The following is a 13,888-nucleotide window of genomic DNA, read 5'->3' as shown; positions in this document are numbered from 1 at the left end:
GATTCCTTCTTTCCCTATTTAAAACCTCACGGATATTAAAAATATTCAACTTATATTGTTATAAGTCTTAAACCTTAAGACGGCGGGAGTTGAATTACTTTCGCACATAGGTAGCCAAATGCCTCGTCATCTTATTAGACGTGAAAAGCATGATTCAATTCAAGAGATTCCTTCTGTCCCTATTTAAAACCTCACGGATATTCAAAATATTAAACATATATTGTTATAAGTCTTAAACCTTAAGACGGCGGGAGTTGAATTACTTTCGCATAGGTAGCCAAATGCCTCGTCATCTTATTAGTGACGCGCATGATTTAATTCAAGAGATTCCTTCTGTCCCTATTTAAAACCTCACGGATATTAAAAATATTAAACATATATTGTTATAAGTCTTAAACCTTAAGACGGCGGGAGTTGAATTACTTTCGCATAGGTAGCCAAATGCCTTGTCATCTTATTAGTGACGCGCATGATTCAATTCAAGAGATTCCTTCTGTCCCTATTTAAAACCTCACGGATATTAAAAATATTAAACATATATTGTTATAAGTCTTAAACCTTAAGACGGCGGGAGTTGAATTACTTTCGCATAGGTAGCCAAATGCCTCGTCATCTTATTAGTGACGCGCATGATTCAATTCAAGAGATTCCTTCTGTCCCTATTTAAAACCTCACGGATATTAAAAATATTAAACATATATTGTTATAAGTCTTAAACCTTAAGACGGCGGGAGTTGAATTACTTTCGCATAGGTAGCCAAATGCCTCGTCATCTTATTAGTGACGCGCATGATTCAATTCAAGAGATTCCTTCTGTCCCTATTTAAAACCTCACGGATATTAAAAATATTAAACATATATTGTTATAAGTCTTAAACCTTAAGACGGCGGGAGTTGAATTACTTTCGCATAGGTAGCCAAATGCCTCGTCATCTTATTAGTGACGCGCATGATTCAATTCAAGAGATTCCTTCTGTCCCTATTTAAAACCTCACGGATATTAAAAATATTAAACATATATTGTTATAAGTCTTAAACCTTAAGACGGCGGGAGTTGAATTACTTTCGCATAGGTAGCCAAATGCCTCGTCATCTTATTAGTGACGCGCATGATTCAATTCAAGAGATTCCTTCTGTCCCTATTTAAAACCTCACGGATATTAAAAATATTAAACATATATTGTTATAAGTCTTAAACCTTAAGACGGCGGGAGTTGAATTACTTTCGCATAGGTAGCCAAATGCCTTGTCATCTTATTAGTGACGCGCATGATTCAATTCAAGAGATTCCTTCTGTCCCTATTTAAAACCTCACGGATATTAAAAATATTAAACATATATTGTTATAAGTCTTAAACCTTAAGACGGCGGGAGTTGAATTACTTTCGCATAGGTAGCCAAATGCCTCGTCATCTTATTAGTGACGCGCATGATTCAATTCAAGAGATTCCTTCTGTCCCTATTTAAAACCTCACGGATATTAAAAATATTAAACATATATTGTTATAAGTCTTAAACCTTAAGACGGCGGGAGTTGAATTACTTTCGCATAGGTAGCCAAATGCCTCGTCATCTTATTAGTGACGCGCATGATTCAATTCAAGAGATTCCTTCTGTCCCTATTTAAAACCTCACGGATATTAAAAATATTAAACATATATTGTTATAAGTCTTAAACCTTAAGACGGCGGGAGTTGAATTACTTTCGCATAGGTAGCCAAATGCCTCGTCATCTTATTAGTGACGCGCATGATTCAATTCAAGAGATTCCTTCTGTCCCTATTTAAAACCTCACGGATATTAAAAATATTAAACATATATTGTTATAAGTCTTAAACCTTAAGACGGCGGGAGTTGAATTACTTTCGCATAGGTAGCCAAATGCCTCGTCATCTTATTAGTGACGTGAAAAATGAAAAAAAAATATTTCACTTATATTGTTATAAGTCTTAAACTTTAAGACGGCGGGAGTTGAATTACTTTCGCATAGGTAGCCAAATGCCTCGTCATCTTATTAGTGACGTGAAAAATGAAAATAATATTTTTCATTTATATTGTTATAAGTCTTAAACCTTATAACGGCGGAAGATGAATTACTTTCGTTTAGGTAGCCAAATGCCTCGTCATCTTAATAGTGACGTGAAAAATGAAAATAATATTTTTCATTATATTGTTATAAGTCTTAAACTTTAAGACGGCGGGAGTTGAATTACTTTCGCATAGGTAGCCAAATGCCTTGTCATCTTATTAGTGACGCGCATGATTCAATTCAAGAGATTCCTTCTGTCCCTATTTAAAACCTCACGGATATTAAAAATATTAAACATATATTGTTATAAGTCTTAAACCTTAAGACGGCGGGAGTTGAATTACTTTCGCATAGGTAGCCAAATGCCTCGTCATCTTATTAGTGACGCGCCTGATTCAATTCAAGAGATTCCTTCTGTCCCTATTTAAAACCTCACGGATATTAAAAATATTAAACATATATTGTTATAAGTCTTAAACCTTAAGACGGCGGGAGTTGAATTACTTTCGCATAGGTAGCCAAATGCCTCGTCATCTTATTAGTGACGCGCATGATTCAATTCAAGAGATTCCTTCTGTCCCTATTTAAAACCTCACGGATAGATATAATATTAAACATATATTGTTATAAGTCTTAAACCTTAAGACGGCGGGAGTTGAATTACTTTCGCATAGGTAGCCAAATGCCTCGTCATCTTATTAGTGACGCGCATGATTCAATTCAAGAGATTCCTTCTGTCCCTATTTAAAAACTCACGAATATTAAAAATATTAAAAATATTTTCATATGGATATGCAATCGTATGGATATCCAAATATGTGTGGGAAAGTCGTACTTCCTATACGATAAATGACCGGATTGACGAAACCGTGTTCAAAAAGGTATATAGGGTAGGTGGTGTTCGGCCTACCAATATAATATTAAAATAATATTATATTAAACAGAAGATCGCCAGTATTAATATATAAGCATATGGTTATGAATACATATGCATATAACATATATGAAAATATATGAATATATAAAAAAAAATATATATGAATATGAAAATATTTATATGTATATGGAATATATGGTAGGTGATGATGTTAGCCTACCATATAATATATAATATAATAATTTAATTATATTATATTAAATATGGAAATATTAAAAATATATTAAAAATATTAAAAATATTTTCATATGGATATGCAATCGTATGGATATCCAAATATGTGTGGGAAAGTCATACTTCCCATACAATAAATGACCGGATTGACGAAACCGTGTTCAAAAAGGTATATAGGGTAGGTGGTGTTCAGCCTGCCAATATAATATTAAAATAATATTATATTAAACAGAAGACCGCCAGTATTAATATATGAGCATATGGTTATGAATACATATGCATATAACATATATGAAAATATATGAATATAAAAAAATATATATGGATATGAAAATATTTATATGTATATGAAATATATGGTAGGTGATGAGGATAGCCTACCATATAATATATAATATAATAATTTAATTATATTATATTAAATATGGAAATATTAAAAATATATTAAAAATATTAAAAATATTTTCATATGGATATGCAATCGTATGGATATCCAAATATGTGTGGGAAAGTCATACTTCCCATACAATAAATGACCGGATTGACGAAACCGTGTTCAAAAAGGTATATAGGGTAGGTGGTGTTCGGCCTACCAATATAATATTAAAATAATATTATATTAAACAGAAGACCGCCAGTATTAATATATGAGCATATGGTTATGAATACATATGCATATAACATATATGAAAATATATGAATATAAAAAAATATATATGGATATGAAAATATTTATATGTATATGAAATATATGGTAGGTGATGGTGATAGCCTACCATATAATATATAATATAATAATTTAATTATATTATATTAAATATGGAAATATTAAAAATATATTAAAAATATTAAAAATATTTTCATATGGATATGCAATCGTATGGATATCCAAATATGTGTGGGAAAGTCATACTTCCCATACAATAAATGACCGGATTGACGAAACCGTGTTCAAAAAGGTATATAGGGTAGGTGGTGTTCGGCCTACCAATATAATATTAAAATAATATTATATTAAACAGAAGACCGCCAGTATTAATATATAAGCATATGGTTATGAATACATATGCATATAACATATATGAAAATATATGAATATAAAAAAATATATATGGATATGAAAATATTTATATGTATATGAAATATATGGTAGGTGATGGTGATAGCCTACCATATAATATATAATATAATAATTTAATTATATTATATTAAATATGGAAATATTAAAAATATATTAAAAATATTAAAAATATTTTCATATGGATATGCAATCGTATGGATATCCAAATATGTGTGGGAAAGTCATACTTCCCATACAATAAATGACCGGATTGACGAAACCGTGTTCAAAAAGGTATATAGGGTAGGTGGTGTTCAGCCTGCCAATATAATATTAAAATAATATTATATTAAACAGAAGACCGCCAGTATTAATATATGAGCATATGGTTATGAATACATATGCATATAACATATATGAAAATATATGAATATAAAAAAATATATATGGATATGAAAATATTTATATGTATATGAAATATATGGTAGGTGATGGGGATAGCCTACCATATAATATATAATATAATAATATTTATTATATTATAATAAATATGGAAATATTAAATTATTTTCATATGGATATGGATATGGATATGGATATGGATATACATATTCATATGGATATACTAAAATATACTGAAATATACCGATGAGTATATTTAGGTGAGGGTAAAAAGGCAAATAAATACCCAGCTTGACGAAAGTGTGTTCAAAAAGGTATATAGGGTAGGTGGTGTCGTCCTACCAATATAGTATATTATTTATATTATATGAATATACTAAAATACCGATGAGTATTTTTAGGTGAGGGAAAGAAGGCAAATAAATACCCAGCTTGACGAAAGTGTGGTCAAAAAGGTATATATGGTAGGTGGTGTAAGCCTATCTATATAATATAACATACTATATTATATATTATATATACACTATATTGTATACTTAGATAATATCGTTGAAGCGTCTACGTCTTATTATAAATTATAATTTGACAAGTTTCCAATTATTATCGTTAATTTCTGGTTCTAGGCAAATAAAAATTTCTTTTTATTATATCCTAGTAAGTATATGGAATTAATTTAATTTCATATACGTATATGATAATAGTAGTAATATTATTATTATTATTATTGTATAAATAAATATGAATAAACTATATATATGAAAATATATAAATATATGAAAATTAAAAAGTGCTTAGTTTTATATCATATAAAACTAGACTTTTATATACAAAGAAAATAAATTTTAAATTTATTATCAAAATACATATGCGATAATTTTATTATAAAATTAAGCAAATATATATATGTGAATATATACAAATTGTTGTATGTGAAAATATAAAGATATTTTAGAATTAAATATATGCATAATATTGTATTTTATTAAAAAAAATATTAAAGAAGGCTTATATAAATAAAAAGACCGCCCGCTCATATAAATACCCTAACACAAACGAGGGTTTAAGAAAAAGCCATGAAAAAAATATACCCTGAGGTGTATGCGTTGGGCACCCGAGGGATATATTATAAATATATATATATATATATATATTTTAATAAATGAACGAATATTGAATGCCATATAATAATTGGCCAAATTCGTTAATATTTTAATTTATACAAATATTTGCAATATTTATTTTCTATATATCAATATGAAAATGAAATATATCAAAGATATAAACATTATTCTGGTTGATCCTGCCAGTAGTTATATGCTTGTCTCAAAGATTAAGCCATGCATGTCTAAGTACACACGCATTAAAAGTGAAACCGCAAAAGGCTCATTATATCAGTTATGGTTCCTTAGATCGTTAACAGTTACTTGGATAACTGTGGTAATTCTAGAGCTAATACATGCAATTAAAACATGAACCTTATGGGACATGTGCTTTTATTAGGCTAAAACCAAGCGATCGCAAGATCGTTATATTGGTTGAACTCTAGATAACATGCAGATCGTATGGTCTTGTACCGACGACAGATCTTTCAAATGTCTGCCCTATCAACTTTTGATGGTAGTATCTAGGACTACCATGGTTGCAACGGGTAACGGGGAATCAGGGTTCGATTCCGGAGAGGGAGCCTGAGAAACGGCTACCACATCTAAGGAAGGCAGCAGGCGCGTAAATTACCCACTCCCAGCTCGGGGAGGTAGTGACGAAAAATAACAATACAGGACTCATATCCGAGGCCCTGTAATTGGAATGAGTACACTTTAAATCCTTTAACAAGGACCAATTGGAGGGCAAGTCTGGTGCCAGCAGCCGCGGTAATTCCAGCTCCAATAGCGTATATTAAAAGTTGTTGCGGTTAAACGTTCGTAGTTGAACTTGTGCTTCATACGGGTAGTACAACATACAATTGTAGTTAGTACTATACCTTTATGTATGTAAGCGTATTACCGGTGGAGTTCTTATATATGTTTAAATACTTGTATTTTTTCATATGTTCCTCCTATTTAAAAACCTGCATTAGTGCTCTTAAACGAGTGTTATTGTGGGCCGGTACAATTACTTTGAACAAATTAGAGTGCTTAAAGCAGGCTTCAAATGCCTGAATATTCTGTGCATGGGATAATGAAATAAGACCTCTGTTCTGCTTTCATTGGTTTTCAGATCAAGAGGTAATGATTAATAGAAGCAGTTTGGGGGCATTAGTATTACGACGCGAGAGGTGAAATTCTTGGACCGTCGTAAGACTAACTTAAGCGAAAGCATTTGCCAAAGATGTTTTCATTAATCAAGAACGAAAGTTAGAGGTTCGAAGGCGATCAGATACCGCGCTCGTTCTATCCATAACCAACGCCAGCGAGCAATTGGGTGTAGCTACTTTTATGGCTCTCTCAGTCGCTTCCGGGAACCCAAAGCTTTTGGGCTCCGGGGGAAGTATGGTTGCAAAGCTGAAACTTAAAGGAATTGACGGAAGGGCACCACCAGGAGTGGAGCCTGCGGCTTAATTTGACTCAACACGGGAAAACTTACCAGGTCCGAACATAAGTGTGTAAGACAGATTGATAGCTCTTTCTCGAATCTATGGGTGGTGGTGCATGGCCGTTCTTAGTTCGTGGAGTGATTTGTCTGGTTAATTCCGATAACGAACGAGACTCAAATATATTAAATAGATATCTTCAGGATTATGGTGTTGAAGCTTATATAGCCTTCATTCATGGTAGCAGTAAAATGTTTATTGTGTTTGAATGTGTTTATATAAGTGGAGCCGTACCTGTTGGTTTGTCCCATTATAAGGATACTAGCTTCTTAAATGGACAAATTGCGTCTAGCAATAATGAGATTGAGCAATAACAGGTCTGTGATGCCCTTAGATGTCCTGGGCTGCACGCGCGCTACAATGAAAGTATCAACGTGTATTTCCTAGACCGAGAGGTCCGGGTAAACCGCTGAACCACTTTCATGCTTGGGATTGTGAACTGAAACTGTTCACATGAACTTGGAATTCCTAGTAAGTGTGAGTCATTAACTCGCATTGATTACGTCCCTGCCCTTTGTGCACACCGCCCGTCGCTACTACCGATTGAATTATTTAGTGAGGTCTCCGGACGTGATCACTGTGACGCCTTGTGTGTTACGGTTGTTTCGCAGAAGTTGACCGAACTTGATTATTTAGAGGAAGTAAAAGTCGTAACAAGGTTTCCGTAGGTGAACCTGCGGAAGGATCATTATTGAATGAATCTTATCCGTTATTAAAATATTTATTATATATAAATATATAAATAAAAATTACCCAAAAATAAAAGACATATATATTATATTGAATATATAGACCATTTGTTGTCTTCAATATAAATTGCGTGTATATTTAATTAATATACATGCGTTGCGTGATGTATTGTTCATATTAAATTATGCGCATACATTGATAAATGCAACACCTAAAATATACATTGTTGTACCTGATATACAGGTTAATGCTTTATATAATATTAAAACAATATAAATTATATTTATATTGATTATATAAAACTAAGACATTTCGCAACAATTATTTTAGGTATATCAAAAAATTAAACATATTTTATATGTTTAAATATAGACGAATGTATTGAATATAAATTGCGTGTATATTTAATTAATATACATGCGTTGCGTGATGTATTGTTCATATTAAATTATGCGCATACATTGATAAATGCAACACCTAAAATATACATTGTTGTACCTGATATACAGGTTAATGCTTTATATAATATTAAAACAATATAAATTATATTTATATTGATTATATAAAACTAAGACATTTCGCAACAATTATTTTAGGTATAAAAATAACTTTATTGAAGGAATTGATATATGCCAGTTAAATGGTGTATTTTTAATTTCTTTCAATAAAAACATAATTGACGAATTGTATATTTATATATATTTATAAAACTCTAAGCGGTGGATCACTCGGCTCATGGGTCGATGAAGAACGCAGCAAACTGTGCGTCATCGTGTGAACTGCAGGACACATGAACATCGACATTTTGAACGCATATCGCAGTCCATGCTGTTATGTACTTTAATTAATTTTATAGTGCTGCTTGGACTACATATGGTTGAGGGTTGTAAGACTATGCTAATAAAGTTGCTTATTATTATATATTTTTATAATGATATGCATATGGTATATTATTGGATATATTTATATATTCATAATATTAAATATAAAAGCAATTATCTCAAATATTTATAAAAGAAAAAATGAAGATATACAATTCTTTCTTTTTTCAATTCAAATAATACTGAGAAATGTCTAGCATAAAAAAAATTAAATTTTTTTTAACTAGAATTGTCTCTTATTTAAAGATGCGAAAATTGAAAATATATCAAATATATTGTTCTTCATAGAGATATATTGTTTATATATATATATACATTGCTTTATACAACCTCAACTCATATGGGACTACCCCCTGAATTTAAGCATATTAATTAGGGGAGGAAAAGAAACTAACAAGGATTTTCTTAGTAGCGGCGAGCGAAAAGAAATCAGTTCAGCACTAAGTCACTTTGTCTATATGGCAAATGTGAGATGCAGTGTATGGAGCGTCAATATTCTAGTATGAGAAATTAACGATTTAAGTCCTTCTTAAATGAGGCCATTTACCCATAGAGGGTGCCAGGCCCGTATAACGTTAATGATTACTAGATGATGTTTCCAAAGAGTCGTGTTGCTTGATAGTGCAGCACTAAGTGGGTGGTAAACTCCATCTAAAACTAAATATAACCATGAGACCGATAGTAAACAAGTACCGTGAGGGAAAGTTGAAAAGAACTCTGAATAGAGAGTTAAATAGTACGTGAAACTGCTTAGAGGTTAAGCCCGATGAACCTGAATATCCATTATGGAAAATTCATCATTAAAGTTATAATATTTAAATAATATTATAGAAATAGTGTGCATTTTTTCCATATAAGGACATTGTAATCTATTAACATATATAATTTATCATAAAATATGACTTATAGTTTATTCAAATTATTATGCTTGCATTTTAACATAGGATAAATGTCATTAATTTGATAAAGTGTTGATAGATTAATAAGAATACAGTGCGTTAATTTTCGGAATTATATAATGGCATAATTATCATTGATTTTTGTGTTTATTATATGCACTTGTATGATTAACAATGCGAAAGATTCAGGATACCTTCGGGACCCGTCTTGAAACACGGACCAAGGAGTCTAACATATGTGCAAGTTATTGGGATATAAACCTAATAGCGTAATTAACTTGACTATTAATGGGATTAGTTTTTTAACTATTTTATAGTTAATTAACACAATCCCGGGGCGTTCTATATAGTTATGTATAATAATATTTATATTATTTATGCCTCTAACTGGAACGTACCTTGAGCAGATATGCTGTGACCCGAAAGATGGTGAACTATACTTGATCAGGTTGAAGTCAGGGGAAACCCTGATGGAAGACCGAAACAGTTCTGACGTGCAAATCGATTGTCAGAATTGAGTATAGGGGCGAAAGACCAATCGAACCATCTAGTAGCTGGTTCCTTCCGAAGTTTCCCTCAGGATAGCTGGTGCATTTTAATGTTATATAAAATAATCTTATCTGGTAAAGCGAATGATTAGAGGCCTTAGGGTCGAAACGATCTTAACCTATTCTCAAACTTTAAATGGGTAAGAACCTTAACTTTCTTGATATGAAGTTTAAGGTTATGATATAATGTGCCCAGTGGGCCACTTTTGGTAAGCAGAACTGGCGCTGTGGGATGAACCAAACGTAATGTTACGGTGCCCAAATTAACAACTCATGCAGAAACCATGAAAGGCGTTGGTTGCTTAAAACAGCAGGACGGTGATCATGGAAGTCGAAATCCGCTAAGGAGTGTGTAACAACTCACCTGCCGAAGCAACTAGCCCTTAAAATGGATGGCGCTTAAGTTGTATACCTATACATTACCGCTAAAGTAGATGATTTATATTACTTGTAATATAAATTTTGAAACTTTAGTGAGTAGGAAGGTACAATGGTATGCGTAGAAGTGTTTGGCGTAAGCCTGCATGGAGCTGCTATTGGTACAGATCTTGGTGGTAGTAGCAAATAATCGAATGAGACCTTGGAGGACTGAAGTGGAGAAGGGTTTCGTGTGAACAGTGGTTGATCACGAGTTAGTCGGTCCTAAGTTCAAGGCGAAAGCCGAAAATTTTCAAGTAAAAATAAATATTACAATTATTGTGAAAATTATATACTTGAATAATTTTGAACGAAAGGGAATACGGTTCCAATTCCGTAACCTGTTGAGTATCCGTTTGTTATTAAATATGGGCCTCGTGCTCATCCTGGCAACAGGAACGACCATAAAGAAGCCGTCGAGAGATATCGGAAGAGTTTTCTTTTCTGTTTTATAGTCGTACTACCATGGAAGTCTTTCGCAGAGAGATATGGTAGATGGGCTAGAAGAGCATGACATATACTGTTGTGTCGATATTTTCTCCTCGGACCTTGAAAATTTATGGTGGGGATACGCAAACTTCTCAACAGGCCGTACCAATATCCGCAGCTGGTCTCCAAGGTGAAGAGTCTCTAGTCGATAGAATAATGTAGGTAAGGGAAGTCGGCAAATTAGATCCGTAACTTCGGGATAAGGATTGGCTCTGAAGATTGAGATAGTCGGGCTTGATTGGGAAACAATAATATGGTTTATGTGCTCGTTCTGGGTAAATAGAGTTATAATCATTTATGGTTGTAACTTGTTCCCCGGATAGTTTAGTTACGTATCCAATTGTGGAACTTTCTTGCTAAAATTTTTAAGAATACTAGTTGGGTCAAACCAATTAGTTCTTATTAATTATAACGATTATCAATTAACAATCAATTCAGAACTGGCACGGACTTGGGGAATCCGACTGTCTAATTAAAACAAAGCATTGTGATGGCCCTAGCGGGTGTTGACACAATGTGATTTCTGCCCAGTGCTCTGAATGTCAAAGTGAAGAAATTCAAGTAAGCGCGGGTCAACGGCGGGAGTAACTATGACTCTCTTAAGGTAGCCAAATGCCTCGTCATCTAATTAGTGACGCGCATGAATGGATTAACGAGATTCCTTCTGTCCCTATCTACTATCTAGCGAAACCACAGCCAAGGGAACGGGCTTGGAATAATTAGCGGGGAAAGAAGACCCTTTTGAGCTTGACTCTAATCTGGCAGTGTAAGGAGACATAAGAGGTGTAGAATAAGTGGGAGATATTAGACTTCGGTTTGGTATCGACAATGAAATACCACTACTCTTATTGTTTCCTTACTTACTTGATTAAATGGAACGTGTATCATTTCCTAGCCATTATACGGATATATTTATTATATCTTATGGTATTGGGTTTTGATGCAAGCTTCTTGATCAAAGTATCACGAGTTTGTTATATAATCGCAAACAAATTCTTTAATGAGAGATGCATTCATGTATTATCGATTTGAAAATTTGGTATAACTCCAATTACTCAGGTATGATCCAATTCAAGGACATTGCCAGGTAGGGAGTTTGACTGGGGCGGTACATCTCTCAAATAATAACGGAGGTGTCCCAAGGCCAGCTCAGTGCGGACAGAAACCACACATAGAGCAAAAGGGCAAATGCTGACTTGATCTCGGTGTTCAGTACACACAGGGACAGCAAAAGCTCGGCCTATCGATCCTTTTGGTTTAAAGAGTTTTTAACAAGAGGTGTCAGAAAAGTTACCATAGGGATAACTGGCTTGTGGCGGCCAAGCGTTCATAGCGACGTCGCTTTTTGATCCTTCGATGTCGGCTCTTCCTATCATTGTGAAGCAAAATTCACCAAGCGTTGGATTGTTCACCCATGCAAGGGAACGTGAGCTGGGTTTAGACCGTCGTGAGACAGGTTAGTTTTACCCTACTAATGACAAAACGTTGTTGCGACAGCATTCCTGCGTAGTACGAGAGGAACCGCAGGTACGGACCAATGGCACAATACTTGTTCGAGCGAACAGTGGTATGACGCTACGTCCGTTGGATTATGCCTGAACGCCTCTAAGGTCGTATCCGTGCTGGACTGCAATGATAAATAAGGGGCAATTTGCATTGTATGGCTTCTAAACCATTTAAAGTTTATTATTTATATTTTAAACGACAATGGATGTGATGCCAATGTAATTTGTAACATAGTAAATTGGGAGGATCTTTGATCACCTGATGCCATGCTAGTTACATATGAAAACATTATTTAATACAATGACAAAGCCTAGAATCAATTGTAAACGACTTTTGTAACGGGCAAGGTGTTGTAAGTGGTTGAGCAGCTGCCATACTGCGATCCACTGAAGCTTATCCTTTGCTTGATGATTCGAAATATAAAAAAAATGTAAATATGCATGTGTAAATATGTATATTTAGTATAAAAAATCTTTATATGCTATATCTAAGAAAGCATATAAGGATTTATCACGGGTTGTCCACGTTTCCCTACTAATTGTGGCCTACTAACTGTTTCGTCATCTTATTAGTGACGTGAAAAATGAAAATAATATTTTTCATTTATATTGTTATAAGTCTTAAACCTTAAGACGGCGGGAGTTGAATTACTTTCGTTTAGGTAGCCAAATGCCTCGTCATCTTATTAGTGACGTGAAAAATGAAAATAATATTTTTCATTTATATTGTTATAAGTCTTAAACCTTATAACGGCGGAAGATGAATTACTTTCTTTTAGGTAGCCAAATGCCTCGTCATCTTATTAGTGACGTGAAAAATGAAAATAATATTTTTCATTTATATTGTTATAAGTCTTAAACTTTAAGACGGCGGGAGTTGAATTACTTTCGCATAGGTAGCCAAATGCCTCGTCATCTTATTAGTGACGCGCATGATTCAATTCAAGAGATTCCTTCTGTCCCTATTTAAAACCTCACGGATATTAAAAATATTAAACATATATTGTTATAAGTCTTAAACCTTAAGACGGCGGGAGTTGAATTACTTTCGCATAGGTAGCCAAATGCCTCGTCATCTTATTAGTGACGCGCATGATTCAATTCAAGAGATTCCTTCTGTCCCTATTTAAAACCTCACGGATATTAAAAATATTAAACATATATTGTTATAAGTCTTAAACCTTAAGACGGCGGGAGTTGAATTACTTTCGCATAGGTAGCCAAATGCCTCGTCATCTTATTAGTGACGTGAAAAATGAAAATAATA

General features: G+C 33.3%; 3 non-coding genes across 3 annotated transcripts; all 3 read left to right on the top strand.

Annotated features, from left to right (window-relative positions):
• The first annotated feature begins 5,889 nt into the window (after positions 1-5,889).
• Positions 5,890-7,883, top strand: LOC138927205 (small subunit ribosomal RNA). The gene has a single exon (XR_011443732.1). It is a non-coding gene; the product is annotated as a small subunit ribosomal RNA (ribosomal RNA).
• A 707-nt stretch (positions 7,884-8,590) lies between these two features.
• Positions 8,591-8,769, top strand: LOC138927214 (5.8S ribosomal RNA). Its single transcript, XR_011443741.1, has one exon. It is a non-coding gene; the product is annotated as a 5.8S ribosomal RNA (ribosomal RNA).
• Positions 8,770-9,089: 320 nt separating this feature from the next.
• Positions 9,090-13,038, top strand: LOC138927206 (large subunit ribosomal RNA). The gene has a single exon (XR_011443733.1). It is a non-coding gene; the product is annotated as a large subunit ribosomal RNA (ribosomal RNA).
• The last annotated feature ends 850 nt before the right edge of the window (positions 13,039-13,888 follow it).

The sequence above is a fragment of the Drosophila bipectinata genome, unplaced genomic scaffold (genome assembly GCF_030179905.1).
Source record: "Drosophila bipectinata strain 14024-0381.07 unplaced genomic scaffold, DbipHiC1v2 scaffold_20, whole genome shotgun sequence".
Taxonomy (NCBI): Eukaryota; Metazoa; Arthropoda; class Insecta; order Diptera; family Drosophilidae; genus Drosophila; species Drosophila bipectinata.
Note: the sequence above shows the minus strand (reverse complement) of the source record. Positions and strands in the feature narration are given on the sequence as shown.